This window comes from Lygodium microphyllum, chromosome 30 (genome assembly GCF_053477565.2).
Source record: "Lygodium microphyllum isolate KBCC chromosome 30, Lygodium_microphyllum_v1.1.10, whole genome shotgun sequence".
NCBI classification, from domain to species: domain Eukaryota; kingdom Viridiplantae; phylum Streptophyta; class Polypodiopsida; order Schizaeales; family Lygodiaceae; genus Lygodium; species Lygodium microphyllum.
Window position 1 is genome coordinate 117,431,498 of NC_141164.1, and position 19,453 is coordinate 117,450,950.

Genomic DNA, 19,453 nt, shown 5'->3' on the forward strand with positions numbered 1-19,453 from the left:
ACCAAGAGACAAGCTGATACATGGATTGCATGCCATGGGAGTACCGAAAGAGCTCAATTGGGGTATTTTGGCACTATATGAGAGAGTTGTGGATAGAGTCCAGACACCTGTGGGACTTTCGACACCTATTTACTCCACTATTGGGGTGAAGCAGGGATGCCCCCTTTCTCTGACATTATTTGGCATGTACATTGATGGGATTTTTTATTATATTTCAAAGGAAGAAGATAGAGGAGGTCCACTAGCTGGCACTTGGATACCTCTCCTATTGTATGCAGATGACATTGTATTGATAGCTGACTCTCCAGAGGGTCTACAGAGACACTTGAATGCATTCCACTCCTATACTTTGGACAGTGGGCTTTCAACGAACCTTGGGAAAACCAAGGTCATGGTATTTAATACTAGACTGCAATGGATCAGGAGATCAACATCTAAATTCACATATGGATCTGAGGAGCTGGAGTATATGGATTCTTATACATACCTCGGAGTCTTATTCACAGGGCCCACCTTTTCTATGCGAGAGGTAGCAGACACTAGACTGACTCGCGTGTCAAGAATTGCGTGGTGCTCAAGATATTGCACTGAACACACACAGAATGCACAAGGAGAAGCTCACTCAAGAGACAAGAAGAGAGATGGAGGCCAAAACGTTTTCTTGCTGGTTTCTTCTTCTTCTTCCACACACTTTACAATGTACACAAAGTATAGATAAGATACAACATAAAGAAAAGTGGCCTACTAAGTCAAACAATGCATAACTGACTACACTAGTCGACTGGCGCTATAACTATGCCAGTTGTAAATAGGTGTAACAACCTGAATATAATAAGTAATGAGTCAGTGGCCATGTGAGAATCATAATGACCACATCATGCTAAGTGTAGACGTGTGGACCCATCTAACCAGGCGGTCGATCATTAATGTCCGCATGTGTTGAGCTTGTCATCTCAACACTCCTCCTTAAGCTCAACTGCATCTCTACAACTCCAAGTAAGCTTCGAAACTTTTGAAGCTTCTCTGTACCCAATGCCTTCGTGAAGATGTCAGCTATCTGATCCTGTGTGCTGACATACACCAAGTCAATCTCACCTGCTAGTACCTTCTCTTGCACAAAGTGATAGTGTACCTCAATATGTTTTGTCCTGGCATGGAACATAGGGTTCCTAGCAAACTGTATACTGCTCATGTTGTCACAATAAATGACAACTAGACCTTCCACCTGCACATCTAAATAAGCCAATAACTTTTGTACCCATACTACCTCACATGCTGCAACAGCAACACCTCTATACTCAGCCTCTGTACTCGACAAAGCAACTGTAGATTGCTTTTTGTTGCTCCAAGTAACTGCTGCACTACCAAGAGAGAACATGTATCCGCTAGTAGATCTTCTATCAGACATACTACCAGCCCAATCTGCATCTGTGTATCCAAACACCTGTACATCAGTATCTGCCTCATAGAAAATTCCATAATGTAATGTGGACTTCACATATCTCAATATGCGACTGATTGCATCCAAATGTGGCTTTCTAGGTACTTGCATAAATTGACTCACAAGACCAACAACGTAGCTCAAGTCTGGCCTTGTAATGGTCATGTAGATCAAACTCCCCACTATTCTCTTGAACATAGTAGGGTCTTCTATTTCATCCCCAACATCAGCACTCAACTTTACATTCTGCTCCAACGGACTGAAAGTGGTTTGCATGCTGTCATACCATACTTGGACAACATATCCAAGCCATACTGTCTTTGGGATAGCCATATACCATCATCATATCTGATCAGCTCAATGCCAAGGAAGTACCTTAGCTCACCTAAATCCTTCATCTCAAACTTCTTCTTCAAAAAGTCCTTGACTTCAGCAATCCCACTATCACCATCACCTGTAATAATCAAGTCATCCACATAGATGGCTATGATGACCAAACTTGCATCTTCCTTTCTCACATAAAGTGAGTGATCAGCATCAAAAATATAAAAGCCAATATTGACAAGATACTCTCTGATCTTGTCAGACCATGCTCTAGGTGCTTGCTTGAGCCCATAGAGCACCTTCTTCAACCTGCACACATATGTGGGATGCTCTACATCTTCATAACCTGCTGGCTAATCCATATACACTTCTTCCTGCAAATCACCATGCAAGAAGGCATTCTTCACATCCATTTGCTACAACCTCCAACCTTTGGCTGCTACCAAAGTAATCACACATCTGATAGTTGCCATCCTAGCAACTAGACTGAAGGTTTCTTCATAATCTATGCCATATGACTGGGCATAGCCTTTTGCAACCAGCCTAGCTTTGTACCTACTAATAGAACCATCTGCATTGTGCTTAATCTTATAAACCCACTTACATCCAATAGCTTTCTTGCCCTTCAGCAATGATACTAGATCCCAAGTCTTATTGGCCTCTAATGCAGCCATCTCCTCATCCATTGCTGCATCCCAATGAGCATGACCAATAGCCTCCTCAAAACATGTGGGCTCAACATCCTCAATCACTTTCACCATATAAGCATAATGGTGAGCTGCATAACCTTCAAAACCAAATCTGTTAACAGGGTATCTCACCCTGCTAGACCTGCGTACCATTGGATCACTCAATAGAGTCTTTGCATTGACGCGTGCTCTCTGCACACTTGAAGTCCTCACTGAAGGAATGCCAAGCTCATCATCCAAGCTCTCTAAGCCACTGGAGTCTCCATCAAGAATTGCATCAATGCCATCTGACACTTTATTCTTTCCTTTGTCTTTACCTGTAGTGCTACTAGATGCACCTGAAGATGTAGAGCTACTCCTTAGTCTCCCAGACCAAGGACTACCAGATGATGTCTCTGGTCCACTAAGAGTCCGTGATTATGCTTTTCAGCATGCACATGAGTGTCATAATCATCATCATCATCCAATGCATCACCACCAGATGCATACCAACTGCCCATTTCATCAAAGATGACATCCCTGCTCATGAACTTACATGTGATAGGGTTATAACAACGATACCCTTTCTGCTCTAAAGAGTATCCACTAAAAACACATTTTTCTGCCTTTGGATCAAGCTTCTTCCATAGCTCATCTGGCACATGAACATATGCAACACAGCCAAATACCTTCAAGAGCGATACATGAGACTTCTTGCCAATAAAGCATTCTTCAGGAGCATATGTCATACCATGAACTGTAGCTGTGGGGGTTCTGTTCATAATATAAACAGCAGTATGAACAGCCTCAAACAAAGAATACTTAGGCATATTCTTTTCAGCCATCAAGACATGTGCAACTTCTGCAATATGCTTGTTTTTCCTTTCTGCAACTCCATTTTGCTATGGGATATACCTGCATGTGAACTGTCTCTTTATCCCATGAGACCTCAGAAAATCATTGAACTCATTCGAGAGGTACTCTCCCCCTCCATCTACCCTCAAGAACTTTACTTTCAAGCCTGTTTCTCTTTCAACTGCAGCCTTGAAAGTTCTAAAGTGCTTAAACGCTTCACTCTTTTCCTTCATAAAATATACCCACAGCTTTCTAGAACAATCATCAATGAATGTGACAAAGTATAAACTGCCTCCAACAGATACATTTTGTGTAGGCCCCCAAATATCTGTATGCACAACATCAAGGATATTTTTGCTTACATCTCTATCATGTGAAAAGGGTTGTCTTGCCTGCTTACCAAACTAACATTCTTCGCATACCTTATGAAATTCTGCAATTCTAAATGTAGGCAAACCTGTAACCAACCCTTTAGACTGCATTAATTTCAGTCTTTGTATATTTGTATGTCCAATGCGTTTATGCCAAATTTCAATATCTGCAACAACACATTTTCCTTTAGCAAACATAGCAGCATTCATAGTAGGAATTCCAGCATCCAGAGTAAACATATGTCAAACTCTACTTCCCTTTGCAACCAACCTGCACTTGTCATTGAAGTCTTTTACAAAGTAGCCCTTTGCATTAAATCTGACTTGCAGCCCTTGCTCTACCATGTGACCGACTGACACCAAGTTCTTTGTAATAGATGGCACATGTAATACATCTGAAAGACTCTTTGTCTTACCATCATGCAAGGACAAGGGAACTTTTTCAATGTGTGAAATTGGGTGGCATGAATCATCACCCGTCTGCACATAACCTATATTTTGCAAATCCTGCATCTCTCCAAACCATTTTGCATGGCTGGTCATATGATTGGATGCACTTGAATCAACATACCAAACATCATCATGTGTTCCCTTTCCTGTAACAGCATTCAGCATATGCTGCATAACAAACAGATGCTCATTTTTGTCTTCATTCTGTCGTGAAGACGATGCATAGTTCCCTTGCTGCAATTTACCACTACAAATATCATCCTTCTTTGCATAGCAATGGGCTGCAATATGGCCTATTTTGCCACAATAATGGCAAACAATAGCAGAATTTCCAGAACCTCTATTATGTCATCCACCTCTTCCTCTAGAGCTCCCCCTACCTCTAAAGTTTCCTCTACCTCCAGAAACCTGCATTTCACCAAACTGTTGATTGATTTGTTTTGCTGGTTATTGCCAGCACGTCCCATACCACGACCTCTCGAAGAGGATCTACCACGTCCCCATTCTGAACTCGAGTAAAATGCTTGGACATGTTCACCATTTCTTTCAAACGAATCACCCTGCATATTGATCTCTTCAGTAATCGTGAGAGAGATCAGCTCATCAAAATCTAGAAATGGCTTCCATATATATACTAAAGTAACAAATAATTTCCATGCCTTCTCATTGTTAAGGCCACTCAGAGTGGATGAAACCAAATCATCATCATTCGGCACTGCATCAATCGCTGCTAAAGCATCTGTAATACTCCTCACCTTCAACACATACTCATTGACAGACATTTTTCCTTTCTTCAAGGCATTCAACTCTTGCTTGAGTTGAATCTTTCATGCCTTTGTATTTACTAAAAATATGCTCTCAAAAATTGTCCAAGCTGCATGTGAAGTTTCTGCATGCCTGATATGTCCCAACATAGTATTATCAATTACTGCAGATAGCCAGTACATCACCTTTTTGTCTTTCGCATTCCACTCTTTCCATGCTTTTAACTCATCTACAGTCGGAGGGATACCCAGCTCTGGCTCCTTTTCTTCACCTGAGACAAACTCATAAAGGCCCTTTCCAATGAGGAAGTTCATCACACGAAACTTCCATGAAGGGTAGTTGTTCTTGTCGAGCTTCTCAATGATGGAATTTCCATTGTTCTCTGCTATTATCCCAAACAAGGATATAACACAGCAAGCTAATCTTCTGCAATCTTCCACAACACGTACACAGTAATACACTAAGCAACCTTTTTCACTAATTGCTCAACAGTACATGTAATCTGCAACCTGTTTACAAATAAACCTTATGTTTGCTTCCTGCAAACACCTCAAAAATTACAGATAAAGGGCTTTCTTGCAGGATATACAGTGCTCTACTAGCACACCAAATCTCACAGCAATCTGAGATTTTTGCTCAACCCTGCTTCTAGTGCCTCCACATGCACTATCCTAGAGAAAGAGTGGAAGGATGGGAGAGCTTCTTACCCGTGGCTTGCTTGCTCAAACCTTGCTTTATCTCCTTCACTTCAGCCTTCGAAATCAACCTCTCTCAGTGGTGCGGCTCTGATACCATGTCAAGAATCGCGTGATGGGGAGACTTGCTCAAGATGCTGTGCCGAACACACACAGAATGCGCAAGGAGAAGCTCACTCAAGAGACAAGAAGAGAGATGGAGGCCAAAACGTTTTCTTGTTGGTTTCTTCTTCTTCTTTCACACACTTTACAATGTACACAAAGTATAGATAAGATACAACATAAAGGAAAGTGGCCTACTAAGTCAAACAATGCCTAACAGACTACACTAGTCGACTGGCGATATAACTATGCCAGCTGTAAATAGGTGTAATAACCTGAATATAATAAGTAATGAGTCAGTGGCAATGTGAGAGTCATAATGACCACGACGTGCTAAGTGTAGACGTGTGGACCCATCTAACCAGGCGGTCCATCATTAATGTCTGCATGTGTTGAGCTTGTCATCTCAACATCGCGGATACACAGCACTAGGTAGTTTGGAGAGGATGTGCTCACAGGTGCAATTCCAAGAACCCCATCCCAAGCTATGGCTCTTCACTGGTCACATCCACACTACTTTATGGAGTATAGATATGGGGGCCCAATCTTGACCACCATAGCAGATTAGGGTGCACTTATGATGGATGGAGGTCGACAGAGAAACCCCTAGTGTCCATGATATCCAGGATAATCACATGTAAGGCCTCAATGCCACATGAGATCATCAGAGCCGAGATAGCAGCTACACTCATTTTGGTAGAGGCCCTCACCTGATCGGTTGCATACATACAAGCCTATGGGACTTACCCAAACACAAATATACACGATTGGCCCTTGAGTCCTCCAAGAAGCTTGCCAGAGAGGGTGATACTTCATGTTGGTATGCACAGATATCGACCTAGTTTGAGCTGCATGGCTTTAGCATGGACAAGTTACCCCCCTTCAAGTACTCCCTTGATGCACCATCTCTTGCTCTAAGCAAGTTAGAGATTCGCAAGATCATCAAGATGGATCTTACCCAGTTGGATATCAAGCGGACATAGTTAGCTAGGAACAAAGATGGCTTTCTATAGCAAGCATTTCCTTCATACTACAGATGATGGATTTAATGTTCACTCGAGATACATGGACACCCACCTTTCCCATGGGATCAAATATACTATTGGCCAGTTGTGCACCTCCTCACATCAGCTAGAGATTGAGACTGGCTGATATAGATCCATCTCACCATAGGGGCGCATATGGTAGATATGCCAATTAGAGCCAGAGACAAAGGAGCATTATATTTGCTGTTGCCCAGTGTATTATGAGGTCCATGGTTGTTTCCACTGTCTCTTTAGAGATGAATTTGGACCACTATCCAAAGTCATGGATTTTATCGATCAGTGATGCCTTGCCTCTTTCTTCTTGAGATACAACAACTTCATGACATGCGCCTCAGGAGTACAACTACTCCAGGACACTGATGCCCTTCACAGAGGCAGCTCACAGACTTATTTGCAAAGGAGACTCAAAAGACTTCAATACAGTTACAGCCACAGTCCACACGAGAGCCTCTCTCACCACCATAGTCCAAACACAAGAGCCTCTCTCACCACCATAGTCCAAACACGGACAAGGAGTACTAATTGATCAAGCCGTTCAGCTTAGCCGATCCAGACATCCTAGGCCTCGACACAGACATCAATGACGCCCTCATAGGTGGATACATGGGATTATTGCTTGGGCTAGAGCTAGGCCCTCCATACCCACATGAGATTGTACCATTTGGAGCTCATTCTTACTAGATAGAGCTTTATGTTTTACACATAGCCATGGTTAGTTTCCTTTCTTATTTTGCTTTGTGCTACATATTTTGCCCAGACAGTTGTACCATCATACACATGATTGTAACTCATGATCTCATAGGTCATTTTGGCCTTTTGTAGACATCAATATATCATTTCATTTCTCTCTCAAAGCTTAGAAACCAAAAATGAGCTCACTTCCCTCTTCCTCAAGGTTTTAGACCCCCTCTCTAACACTCTTTGGATGTATTTTCCTCTTCTTTTTCCAGATTACAACCCCGTTTTCCCTTGATTTAGGCCTGTTGTTACACAAAACCCTAATGTGGTTTTCTTTTTCTTTCCCTATTTTTCCTATCTAAATGTCTAAAAATCACAAGAAAATACTAATGCTAATCAAGCCAACTCATCCAAACTTTAAAATCCAAGACACTTACTTGTAACGAAGATCAAATGCTCTTTCTTCCTACCTATCTACTTCAAGCACTAGTTCAGGGAAAACCCTCCAATGCTCAATTTGAAGTGCACAAGCGCTGAAGACTCAAATTCGTTGGTCCCGGCAAACAGAACCAAAATGTGGGAGCTTTTGCTCATCACGACTGCCAAGACAACCCACGGACCTCTTATTGTTCAAGCTTTTCAACTTGAATGCTAATGGCTACCTCTCACAACATAACCGTACGTGCTCTCAAGCCTATAAGTGTAATGAGCTTACCTCAATACCCGATCGAGTATCTTTCTATCTCAAGCACATCAGTAGCTCTACGATTTGAGTTGCGAGCTCAAGCAATCTCAATCCTCCACCCTCAAGCTTGTTGAGATTTTTGCAATCACACCTACTTAGCCTCTTTGTACCGAGCAGTGTGGGCTCAGGACTAGAATCCCATATGCACAGTAGGAGAACTACTACCATTTAGTTTCCTATAAAGCATTGTACTTGCTCTCTTTTCAATGTCATAATATTTTTGTCCTTCAGTAAAGTTTCTGTGTCATTGTCAGTCTTATACACAAGATTGTGTTTATGAGTCCAAGTCTCAATCTTGGAACCTAATTCACTTGTGTTACTACCAGTCAGTCATGTCAGTGTCTTCATGAACTCACTCTTTCTCTTCCAACCTCCATAGCTTCCGCATCTGCCATGCTCTAAATCCTGCGTCTTTTCACATGGTATCAAAGCAGCTCAGCTGAGTATAGCACTACCTCTCTAGTCTCTTCTCACCTTTGATCATCTCTGCCTAGCTCACATTCAGCTCAGGACTTCATTTTTTCAACTTCATCTTCAATCATGATGACTGCCATAGCCAGACAGGACCTACTGTACTTGGACCTTTTATATCTCATCATAGAGGTCATATCTTTGGAAGCTTCCTTCTAGAGAGTTATGTCTTTGCTCAAGTGAAGCTTTCTATTCTTTAACACCTTGACATTGGCCATTCCAAAGATGACATTGCCAAAATTTGTGGTTGTTGCCCAGAATGTGCTTGCTGCTATTCATACTGTTGTCGTCATCACTACAGTCCGCGATGTTGATGGTGACCACCATAGGGCATTGATAGCCAAACAAGTTAGCTTCATTTCCAAATTAATTTTTTCTTAAATCATCAATTATAGCTCTTGCAATGTCATAAAAACCAAGTCGCCCCCAAAAACCCTAATTGTGACTCCATAGCCATTTTCACCTAAGCTCAAAAATCTTATCATTTTCTCTCTCCAACCACCTAGAGCAACCTAGTGCCACTCTAATCTACTATCCCAACATCAAATAAAGGATGGAAAGGACATGGAAATATGGAAGAAGGATCAATGACCCCGAACTAAGAAGATTCAAGATCAGACATAGTCTTTACATAGTGTGTTTTCACACTATCATTACTTGTGTCTCTTGACACACTATAATATGCTCTTCCACTGATAAAATCTGAGAATTTTGGAGTTGATTTGCTATTGTTCCTGCAAATCCAACATGGGAAATGACTCTTCAACAACGTGCTTCAAAGGAGTCGGGTTTCACATGTGAGAAATCAGAGTTGCAGCATTGGAATGTGTGCACAAGAGGAAGGAGAGAGCTCAAAGTAAAAGAACAACATCTTGTTTACTAAGTTGCTTGCAAGTACAACTTGGGTACACTCTCCCACTTTTGATAGTGACCCATAGGCTGTTTATATAGCCTCTTCCAAGCTAGGGTTAGGGTTTTCCCTACCCCTAACGCTATTCACACCCATCTGCCCTTATGCACCCTTGCTTACAGTTGGTTCCTATGCCTATCTTCTAACACCCCCCCTGAATGCCAGGGTGGCATTGGATTACAAGGCATGTAAGATGGCCCCCCCCCTTTAAACAGCTGGGATGCCTTTATAAATCAGGCTACAAGAGTGTTTTTAGGTAGATGGTTTAAAGACTCAAAAAAACCGATCTTCAGATGAATTGGAGGCATAATTAGCCACCAGTTCTTTAGGTACATCAGGAGTGTTGGGACATTTACTAGTGATATGTCATGTCTTCTTGCATTTGTTACATTTCATTTTCTCGGGATACTTCTTCCAACAGTTATTTACAAGATGTCATTTTTTCTTACAGAAAGAACATCTAGTGAGAGCTGTATGTACCAATACTTGATCACGCAAAGTTGAAGATGCCTAACTGTTGCTGCTTTCTTTGTGGTTCCTCTTTTCTTCATCCAAACAAGATTGGATGGTACTTGCCAATGTAAGATCTAGAATGTTGGTAAGAGTGGTTATAAGAGTAGGAAACACTTGTTTTACAGCTTTTAGGAGAATAGCTATAGCATCTTCTTCCTCTATTGGAGCTTGTACTGAGGCAAGCTGTGCCATAAGTCCCTTCATGTGCGAGATGAATTTTCCTAAGCCTTATCCTGATCAATATTCCAAGCTAAAGAATTCAATTTTAAGGAAGATTTTAGTATTTTTACCAGTGGCTCCATAGAGCTTTTCAAGCTCATCCCATTTTTCTTTAGCAGTATTTAGTTGATCAACATGATGAATCAATGACTCATCTAAGTGTAACATAATGATTGCCTGGCCAAGTTGGTCATCCTCTATATCGACTAGATTTGTAGAGTTAATAGCTCTAGTGCCTTGAATGAGAGGCCAATACCCTCTCTCCATCATTTTATACTTGATAGGGACCTGCCATGGGTGTAAATCTTTGCCATCAAATTTTTGAATTTGAGGATGGACATCAGCATATGTTGTGGCCATTTTGAAGGTCTTATCACTTGTTAGAACAAGGGCAATGTCTAGTCCCTTACAAGTTTGCCACTAAATGTGGAAGCAATTCAAATTTGTAATGAGAAGAAGGACTGAAAAGCATACATATGTAATACTTCAAAATATGACTTTGGTGTTCCTTTCTTAGAGGCGCTTCTTCCGAGGTTTAATGGTCTTTTTAGGCTTCAACAAGTTGAACCTAGACTAGACTTCGGGCTCCTCTTCGTGGTATCATTCAGTGGATGACCCTTGTGTAGGACAAGGACTGTCTATGATTTCAATGCTTGTTGCTGATGATTCTGAGGAGAGTACAATGACACTCATCCCTCTAATTTCATTTACCAATATACTGAAGAAGATATCACTCAAGATATGCAATACACTTCTAGTGTATGATGGTCTATGTGTTTATAGTTGTACACATAGCCTTACAACTTGATGCAAGGTACTTAGTTGTTTTATTTTTCTGATGAAAAACATTCAGATTATATAAGTATTAGCAGCAATGATGATTAGGCAATGTGCCTTAGTGCTTACAAGCACTCATTTGTAGCTCATGTTGCTAGAGATGATAAATGTCGGTCTTGATAATGACCTTTCGAGTAGAGAAACCACTAAAATGAAGTTCCTAGGTTCATAACTCACTCTGGAAGATTTAACTCAGTGATTAAAATCATTGTTGATGACCAAATATTGAAATTTTTTTAAAATGGATAAACCTTGAAGCTCCTGGCTATGGCTGCCAGAGACCCACAGTTAGGGTTTTGATCATTGCAAACTGTAGGAGATGAATCAGTACAAATACTCTTAGGTGAGTATAGTCCTCTACAGGGGCTACAATAGCCCTAAGGTAGCTGCCATTATTGCGCCCTGTACCAGACAAACTTTAGCTCGAATCAGGTCGCCTGCAAAAACTCCGTCGAATCTGTGATTTCTGCAATGTCGTCCACCACGTCGACTAATCTCATCCTTTGTTGTGCCAGGCTGAGTCACCCTGAGTTGCTAAAGAGTTCTTCAGAAGGAACCATGAACTGAAACCTCTTCCTTCATTCTCCCCGAGTCCTCCATCAAATGTGGGTCTGGTTTGGCTATGGAGGCAAGAGGTAAAAGATGAAGATGATGGACAATCTTGTGCACTTAGTGAGGCTGAGGGTATAGAAAGCTGAAGGGATCAAAGGAGGCTTTGATACCATGTGAGAAATCAGAGTTGCAGCATTGGAATGTGTGCACAAGAGGAAGGAGAGAGCTCAAAGTACGAGAACAACATCTTGTTTACTAAGTTGCTTACAAGTACAACTTGGATACACTCTCCCACTTTTGATAGTGACCTATAGGCTATTTATATAGCCTCTGCCAAGCTAGGGTTAGGGTTTCCCTTGCCCCTAAGGCTATTCACACCCATATGGCCTTATTCACCCTTTCTTATAGTGGGTTCCTATGCCTATCTTCTAACATCACACTTGGCAAACCCACATCAAACTCATCCTGATGAAGAAAGGCCTATGGACCATTACCACTGGAAAAGAGAAGAAGCCTCGTGATGTGGACCTTGCAATCACTTAGCAAAAGAATGATGATAAGGCTCAAGCTATTATCAAACTGGAGCTAGATGACAACTATATCCACCATGTGGATAACTGTGATACTTCACAGGATACATGGAAGAGACTTGACACATTGTTTGGTGCACAATCTAAGTCATCAAAGTATCGTCTCTTGATTAAATTTTTCAGGCTTGAAATGAAGTCCAGCACATCACTTGCCACACATATAAATTACATTGAAGGACTTCCAACCCAACTTGCAGGAATCAACATTAAAATGAAAAAAGATGTTTGCATTGGTGTTTTGCTCAAAAGTTTGCCTCTTGAATATAATAATGTGTCAACAACCCTAATCAATATGCCAAACCCTGAGCTTGTTGATATCTAGGCATCACTGTTAGAGGAGGAAAAGATGCTAAAAACTAAGGAAGAACCAAGCACCTCTAAAGATGAACAAGCATTATATGTTGGCAACAGGTACAAAGGCAAGAAGGACCAACTTTTCTGTGACTTCTGTAAAAGGACCAGACACACCGAGAAGTTCTACCACGCCAAAAAGAGGTCCCAGAAGGCCTATCTAGTTGCTGTTAAAAGAAGAAGAAGAAAATGGAGCAAAAGAAGAAGAAGAAGAAAAAGACCACCATGAGAAGAACAAACCTCATCAGTCCTTCTATTCGGATAGAATGTTTTAGCCTTGTATTGCCTAGCCCTAATGCTTCGGGCATAAACTTGTAAACCCCTCATGTAGCCTTGTACTACATCCTCTATACACTTTGTGAGGCCCCTGTTATAGCCTCTAGATGTCCACCATATTTGTGGTCCCCACACTTAGCATTTTTTTCAACAGCCTCTAGTGTTTTGCCATGTTTATGGTGTGCCCACACTTTGCAGGAGTTGCTCTCATTGAAGCCTCTACACACTTTGTACTTCTGGTTGTAATTGGGGAGGGGTATTGAGATTTCTGCAATCACACCTACTTAGCCTCTTTGTATTGAGCAATGTGGGCTCAAGACTAGAAGCCCATATACACAGTAGGAGAAATGCTACCATCCAGTTTCTTATAGAGCATTGTACTCGCTCTCTTTTCTAATGCAATGTTATAGTACTTTTGTCATTTAATAAAGTCTCTGTATCATTGTCAATCTTATACACAAGATTGTGTTTATGAGTCTAAGTCTCAATCTTGGAACCTAATTCACTTGTATAATAGTCAGTCATGTCAGTGTCTTCATGAACTCACTCTTTCTCTTTCAACCTCGATAGCTTCTGCATTTTCCATTCTCTAGATCTCACATATTTTCACAAAGCTCCATGCTCCATAGTTGTGCACACGAGACAAGAGAAGAGAAGAGAAGATAAGAGAAGAGAAGAGAAGAAGAGAGGAGAAAATGGAGAGCTTCTCCACCACGGTCCCTCACCCTCACACACTCACTTGCTCATACTCTTACACTTCCTCTCTCAAACACAAGCACAAGCAAGCGCGAAGAAGGAGAAGAGAAGAGAAGAGAAGAAGAAGAGGAGAGCCACTTTTTCCACACACCAAGAATGAGCTTCTCTATTCACTTTTTGGCTTTTATACATGCCCTTATCCCCTTGGGCACCCATCCCCCTTTTTGCAAGGCTGGCCATCTTGCCAAGGTCCTCTTTTCCTATTCCCTTTTATTTACATTATGCCTTCACCTATGCCCATCTACTATTTACAACTTGCAGAGGAGGGATATTGGTGCTCTTTTACAGAATTTAGGGGGTATCTTTACATTTTAAAATGCACCTTTGCATTTGCCTCGACTTTTAAGGTTACCCTTGCACTCTTGGCCTTTTCTTCTCTTATCCTTTTGTTGGGCCATTGTATTATCCGAGGTAATAGATATGTAAACAAGGCCACATTTTTAACAATACATTGCCTTTGTTTTGTTTTGGATTCAATGCTAAAAGATGGATTGAACTGAACTTTAAGGCCTATATTATTGATAACAAGAGACTAAATGACGCCCTTTTTTGCTTTGCTCTACATTTTTGAATTTTCTTCAAATTTCTTTTATTTTCTTTCTCTCGTCTTGCACTTAGGTTAACAACGTATCTAACCTCTACCACCTCCCTAATGAAGCAAGAGTCTACCTCAATGTGTTTTGGCTTTTCATGGAAGTCATGAGTCTTGGCCAACTGAATAGCACTCATAGAATTCGACTGCAGTATACATAAGAGTAAGAATAATACCAAGGTATGTCTCACAAAAAACAGCCTAACCATAGGGCCTCCTTGCAAGTCTCAATGGTAGCAACATACTCTATCTCAATAGTACATAAGGCCATGCATTTTTGTACCCTGGACATCTAGAAAATAACACCTCCAATAAAAGTAAAGACGTACACAGAGCTGGACTTCCTACTATCTACATGTCCTGCATAATCAAATCAATGTAATCCACGACTATAGTATCCTCATCACCATATCAAATGCTCATATCTATAGCATCTTTTACGTGCCTCGTGATACCCTTTACGACATACCAATGTCAGAAGCTAGATGTAACCATATAGAGTGCCACAACTTTCACTACAAATATTATGTCTAGATAAGTGACTATCATAGCATACATCAAACTTCCCCACTAGAGATGCATAAGGGAACTTGACCATCTCATCCTTATGCTTACCTGACTAGAGACAATCTATGTGATTGATCTTCATATGGAAAGATAAAAAACAACCAATAGGCTTAAAATCTTACATATGAAAGTGCTCAAAGACCTTCCATATGTAGTCCTTCTATGATAAGAAAAAGATTCCCTTAGAGAGATGGGACATGATGCACATGTCAAGAATATATGAGGCATATTCCATATCCTTCATCTCAAAGCTCTTCTTGAGCTAATTTTTCAAGGTATCCTGCTCATCATCATGAGCTCTTCTAGCAATCAACATATCATCCACATAAAGTACCAAGATGATAAGGCTGCTATCATGAGCTTTCTTCACATAGAGATGTGGATCCATATTACTACTTGCATTTCCTTGGCATCTGTTTAAGGCCATAAAGGTTCTTTCTCAACTTGCATACTACATATCCCTTGCCTTTTTTCTCAATGCCCTTTAGGATGCTACATATAAATCACATCATGTGGATCTCCATGTAAGAAATTCATCTTTATATACATCTAATAAAGGTCTAGATTTAACTATGCAACCAAAGTAAATACTAAGCATAGGAGTCATCCTGACCACAAGAGAGAAAACCATATCAAAGTCAACACTATACTCCTACTTAAAATCCTTTACAACCAACCTACCCTTATATGCCAACTTGGGGTGTTGAGGGTACTCTTCAACTTGTATACTCACTTGCATGGTAAGGCATACTTTCCACTAGGAAAAGGAATCAAATCCCACGTATGATTTTTTTGCAATGAGTCATACTCTGACGACATGGCCCTCTCCCAAGAGTGACTATCACCTTTGTATATGGCCTCATCATAGGTAAGAGGCTTACTAGAATCTATCACCATAATATAGTCCATGGAGGGTGTAAACTAATCAGATTGATGCCTATCTCTAGTAGACCGCAAGCTATAGGGCATGTACATCCTATCCAGTATCATGATTATGGGCCATTGGATCATTAGCTACTACATGCTATCTTACTCGCTATATGGTAACAGAAGGCTCCTCCTAAAATATCACTATGCATACCTCAAATACATGAACAAACTACTTATACATCTTTTTTTCATGGAAAACAATGTCATGGCTACATATGACTGTCCTAGCCTCTTGCGGATCCCATAGGCGATAGCCCATCTCACCTGCATCTCCATAACCAAGAAATATACATTTTACTAATTTAAGATCCTGCTTATTGTATTTGTCCTTGGAAACAAGGCAAAACCTCACATCCAAAGATAAGCAAATGAGCATATGATGGAGCTTTTCCAAACCATACCTTCTTTACAACCTGGTAATCAATTGCAATGCAAAGGGGTCTGTTTATCAAGTATATAATGGTAGTAACTCCCTCAGGCCAAAAATGCTACAGTAAGACTACTTGGTTAAGAATATTATGGCCCCTCTCTTGAATCATCCTATTCATTTGCTCTATAATACCATGCTAGGGTGGGGTAGAAGGGCCGATCAACTGACAGTTAATACCCTGCTTATCATATAAGTCATTGCTTAGTCTCATAGAACCTATCATGCAGGGTAATATGAAAAGAAGCACTCGAATCAAGTAGCCAATACTGAGAAAAAGTGAACAAGATATCAACCAACTTATTAAAATTAAGAAAAAAAGCTACCACGATGTAATCATCGTCTAACTTAGACTACAAGGCATTTATCTCCTCAATTTTCACACAAGACTTACTAAGAACAATGCTATGATCTTACAACCATGAAACTTACTATGAGATTGAAACCTCTATGAGTCTCTACCATAGCAATCATTACTGCTCTTATCATCATGTCTGCCCTTAACAATAAATGTACAAGAAATACGGGATACATCCACATTCTTTCTATTTATCTCCTCTATGAGTAAGATACCCTCAATATCCTGCAGTTTCAAACCATCCTTAGGTATATTAGCACACATGATAGTACGAAGTGTCCCATGACTCAAAAAGTATCATAAGCAAGAACGAAAAATGAATATTATCCTTAAACTCGGTGCCTTGCAAATTCTAATGGCTAAAGCATTGAGTGAAACTTACTCAAATGTGTGTACACACTAGTCCCTTCCTTCATATAAAGATCCATGAGTTATTTCAACCAATACATCTATGAAGCGAGAGTTTGCCATAATTACATATTTTTTAAATAATTATCAAGCATTATCCTCGAGTGCTACAACACTAAAATAAACATATTTAATAATGCTAATATAATAATGGATTTACATAGTGTATCTAACTTATCCCGAGTATCATAATTAATGTCTTTGAGCTTTTCGCTCTTGGTTTTCAAAGGCCTAATCCAATACTTGCAATATCTGTACCTTCTATAGGTGAAGTATGTGCCACCAAGCTTTTCAATATTAAAAATTATGTTGTCATTCGAAGAATCAACCATAATGATAGTATACCAATGTAAAATCTAAGAGAATGGGCTATTGTAAATGATTGCAAATCAGTCCCCAAAACTCAACCAAAACAAAGACAAAATAGGAGAGAATACCAAAATATAAAGTTGACCACCAACTATAAGCAATAAACTATCAAATCACAAGATAATGTTGAAAAATGTAATTACAATAATGATGAAATAAATATAGTTGTATAAGTCAATCCAATTTTGGAAAAATAGCTAAGAAAGCAAGCTTCCATTTCTAAGAATATTCAAGTAGCAACATAGATACAAAAAAATTAACTAGTATTGATTAAGCATAGACCACTGATACCAAAGAATATCACGAACTTTAATTGTTAATAAGCCATATATCCCACAAGCATATACATTACTCAAATTGTTGATAGAGGTAAGTACTGGTGTGCAAAGTATATATAATCAAATTAGTCCACAAGCAAAGGTAACTATAGCATACAAGAGATCATATATATGAACCAAGGGTCCCATTGTCTCAAAGAACCAAGCTCTACCGAGTAAATACAAGCATCTTCCATTAGAAACAAATCTAAAATGTAAAGTGAGTAAGCAAAGCTCAAGATATATACATCAAAAGCATTTGAAAAGCCCAAGCATATCACAAATACATCCAAGAGCAAAAGTGTCAAATGAAGCTTCAGTATTTATAAGTAAGCATAAAAATTCAAACCAATTGATCAAAATCCAAGTACATACATCACTATATGTATATAATATACTTAAAATACCATGTAAACACAGTAGACATTTAATGCATGAACCTCATTGTTGTATATTTGTTGTCCAAACTATTATGCTCTATTTAAGTTCTAAATAATCCAAATAGCACCCCAAAAGCATAACCATACCATCTAAGCACCAAAATAGCATCCCCAAGCATGAAATATGCATTATGAAATTTAGTATTTGCTATCCAAACTATAACTATTTTATTCTATGTAAAACAAAGAACAAAAAGAAAAAATCACAAAATCAACTCTGAGTGCTCAATATATAGTTCTAGTCACACTCTTCATTTCTAGCTATAATACTCGATTTCAATACCATATGCAAAAGTTATAACCAAAATACAATAGTACTATCAAGCTACCATAGTTGTCCACAACTTCTACAACATCCTTTGTATCTATACTCAAAATCGATAGAATGACTACTTCTCAGCTCAATAAGCACTCAATAATGGTCAATTAAGCCTTGGAAAGCTCCTTGACAAGCAATGAGTAAGTTGGAACAAGTCGAAGAAGAAAAGGCACAATGCATGCCTCGAGAGAAAAAAATAATGACTACCATGAAACCTTGAGTTGAAGCTTTGAAACGAACTAAGATAAAGAATGGAAGAAGCTCCTTGAATGGTTCTAATACTGATTGAAAGATAGAGTCCAAGTGGGAGTACACAAGCGAAAGCAAGAGTAAAGCAAGTACTATATCAAATGGAGAGAGAGAGAGAGAGAGAGAGAGAGAGAGAGACCTTATATGAAAACTCCAACAATCACAGTGTGTGATCGACTTGCCCTTATTCAATAGTCATTAAAAGAATAAAAAATAAAGACAATGATAGATACCCAATCACCTACAGCATACAACCATATGACCATAGTGTATAAAGTAAATACAAGGTTACATAAACACACGTGTCTTTGTCCCCAACAATCCTCTCATTGTTGATTCTTACTAATTGCCCATGTAACTACTCTTAACTTAACCAAGGTTAACTAATCTTAGCCCATATATTATACTATATTAATAGGTATATATATTTATAATACATTTATAAATTTATGTTAATATATTGATATTTATTATGTTAATGTATTGATGTGAATGAAAACATATATTTATGATAATAATATTGATTTGGATTATATTAATATTAATAAGATATCACATTAAATATACGATGATTATTTTAAAGCATTCCATTATAGTAATGTATTATATTAATAGTACTATGTTATCCATATATTAATATAGCATCACATTAACTATATAGAGAATACATTATGCTAATTATTTCAATATTATATCATATGGATAATTTCAATATGTGGAGAGAGAGAGAGAGAGAGAGAGAGAGAGAGAGCGCTCTAAAAAGACCTCATGGCCTAGATTTGACTTCACATGTGGCCTTGTAGCCCTATAAAAGAGAACACCAAGCAAAACATACAATAAACAAAATGTGGCATTTATTGTT